General features: G+C 33.3%; 1 long non-coding RNA gene across 1 annotated transcript; it reads right to left on the reverse strand.

Annotated features, from left to right (window-relative positions):
* Positions 1-269: 269 nt before the first annotated feature.
* Positions 270-2651, reverse strand: LOC143049039 (uncharacterized). The gene is made up of 3 exons (XR_012970018.1): positions 1987-2651; positions 714-1198; positions 270-347 (listed from the first exon to the last, which is right to left on the reverse strand). It is a non-coding gene; the product is annotated as an uncharacterized LOC143049039 (long non-coding RNA).
* Between the last annotated feature and the right edge of the window lie 609 nt (positions 2652-3260).

Raw genomic sequence — 3260 nt, forward strand, 5'->3', positions numbered from 1 at the left:
ATACTACTTTAATATGATAAAAATAACGAATATTATAGCATATGCACGTTGAATTGTTTGCTTATCAGACGGACGTTGATATTCTTTATATCATTTGAATCAATTTATATACGTATGAACAATAAATAATTTTATTATTGTATTATAAATCACTTTAATACTAACCACAAGCAGTCAATAAAAGATTAACAAGAATCTTTTTCCATAGTTTCACAGAACGTATGTCTGGATCATACACTGATATAAGTTGATCTCCTCAATCTACTCCTCCCATGTTTTCATTGTAAGTATGGACAACTCCCGGAGCGACCTTTTCCTTTCCCTTAGAATTTGATGCAGTTTCCAACCTTACAATAAAAATAACTATCAAATAAGATTTCTTATAGAATATAACTCTAATTTCATATTATAGATTTTCCTATATTTGCTACAGCAGAAAATTATCATCCATCACAATTTTTATCTATTGTTATCATCGCCAATTATCATAATTGTTGTTGTGGTGTTGTTGTTGTTGTTGTTGTTGTTTACTTTTATTTCTATAACTATTACTGTTATCATTAATATTGTTCTTATTAAAATTATTATTACTATTTTTGGAACACTCTATACATCGAATTACAAAATTATTTAAACTTCATTATTCTGAAAATATGAAGGTTCTTAGACAGCTATCTATACATTTGTATATAGCTTAAATGAAAATAACAAACCTGCAATGATCAGATGATGTAAGAAATCGCACCTGTCGACGATCAGACCAATGAATTGCCAGTATATTTCCCTGCTTCTTAGCATTACCGTTCCTTTAGGGGTTTTTAATGTTTTAAAACTTAATGGCATTCCCTTTCTGCCTGTTATGACGGTTCCAGTAGAGTAAGTACCATTACCCAGCAAGTCATGTGTTAGTTTAGGACTGGTAAAGAGACTGTCTGTTGTTACATGATGAAACTTATTATAATGTGGCTCCACTAACTCTGTAACAACTGAATAGCCAACTCCATTAGGGTATGGCTGCTGACGGTTACGTCTTCCAAAGTACAACTGTACGTGCACAGTATAACCTGTATCAGATTCACTTAGAACCCATACCTTGGCTTCCCACTGATGGGACTTTTTCTTTGAAATGTACTGGACGATATTATGTCTACCTTTAAATCCGACTATTCTTTCATCTACACAAATGTCTCTTCCTAACCTGAGGGAGAAAAGACTTCTAATGAAAATCACTTTATTTTTCATCGAGTTTTTTTTCTTTTTTTTTAAATATGTTGTCGCGGTCTAATTAATTAAAATCTTTATAAAACAACAAAGAATTAGAAAAGAGGATAGTATTTTAATAAACATGATACACACGTATAAAAAAATATATTTATTGACCGAATCAACCTTAATTCTATGGCAAATTTGTCATTTAGTAAAAGAGGGACGAAAGATATCAAAGGGACAGTCAAACTCATAAATCTAAACCAAAGTGACAACGCCATAGCTAAAAATGAAAAAGACAAACAAAAAACAGCACACATGACACAACATAGAAAACTAAAGAATAAACAACACGAACCCCCCAAAAAACTAGGGGTGATCTCAGGTGCTCCGGAAGGGTAAGCAGATTCTGCTCCACATGTGGCATCCGTCGTGTTGCTTATGCAATAACAAAAAATAAAATACACATCGGATAAAGCTATCCTTCTTGTATTCTTAAAATTTAACGTTTCTGCATGGAAAAACGTCAACTTGTACATGTATGTTGGTAACACGGGGTTATGTCAATTAGTAATCAATTTACTTGTATAGCTACTGTTTTTTTTATTTGTTCGTGTAGTAATTTAACCAATCTATTTACTTGTTTGTTTATGTAAATCTTTACAATTGACTTTTGTCCGAGTTTGCATGTAATATTAGCCACTGGAAATTTATAACTTGTAACATACTTTTTCATTGGATGACAATGAAATAATATTATAGAAAACATTAATGCTGTACCTGTAATTCTTCCTAAATGCCGTGTTGCATACATCGATAGCTGGTCTCACTTTATGCATTGGATCATACTGTGGATGATCCCTTGGCAGTGCTGTCTGGTTATTATTTATGTGTAGATTAGACAAAATGGCTAAAAATCGGTCCCTTGTAATCACGGAACGGAAAGAAGGCGTTCGTCTCAACCACAGTTTGTCTTCTGTTTCCCAATACGAAGCTAATTTTGGCTTCTGTATTATTCCCATTAGCAGCAGGAGTCCCAGAAAAGCTTTCATCTCTTCATTACTGACTGGACGCCACATATGGAGCCTTGATCGTGGTTTCAAATTTCCCACTGCTTTCCGATCTTCTGCGTATCTGTTGGTTTCTTTTACTAGAAGGTCCACCACATTGTTGTCTACATTTTCCGGGTCCGTCACCATTGATAGGAACAATTCATGAGGCTTATCATCCGGCCGAACATCAACTGGTCCCAGACGATTTCCCCGAAATTCCTGCATTTCTGGCATGTAAAACTCTTCAGTGTCAAATACGGGGAACCATGGACCAGGATTCAACGTTTCATCTTCTGAATCTGACGCTATTTCCATATCTATTTCTGATATTTCTGAATCGTATTCCATAGATTCAAAATCGCTCATTGCTGTTTTTGTTAGCTCTATTTTACCGTCAAAATGGTCAACTCGAATGATATGTCTTATGACGTCATATAAGTTATGACGTAATCATGACGTTTTACGAAAAAGAAGAGTAAACAAAAACAAATATTTTATAATTCTAATATTTTTTAATCTATACAATAAAAGAGGGAAGGGTTATATAGTTTAACACATGACGCAACGTTAGATATTGCTACTACCACGAAAAATAGCGCTAAGTAAATATTTGATAAGGAAATTTTCTTAGAAATGCTGAAATAGATATTTCAAATTATATATGAAAATAAAGATTGCGTCTTAAATTTTCACATTATGATAGAGAAAGAATAAAAACATAATATTCATAGGCTTCGGAAGACACAGATTATCAGCAAAAACGTTTACTTAGCGTTGTCCCATGTAACAAACTCGAAACATAAAACTCGAACAATTCGCGAAATGTTCACGCAACTCTTCGAAATTTTGCATGGATGTTGTATGACGTGATATATTTCAGTATTGGTTTACATGGCCGTCTCCATATAAAATTTGAATAGATATTTTGAAAAGAACGTGAATAAATGACTGTCCCAGGGGAAATTTAGTTTGGAAACTTGAAACATTTCAGTTAAAAAAATA

This window comes from Mytilus galloprovincialis, chromosome 10 (genome assembly GCF_965363235.1).
Source record: "Mytilus galloprovincialis chromosome 10, xbMytGall1.hap1.1, whole genome shotgun sequence".
Taxonomy (NCBI): domain Eukaryota; kingdom Metazoa; phylum Mollusca; class Bivalvia; order Mytilida; family Mytilidae; genus Mytilus; species Mytilus galloprovincialis.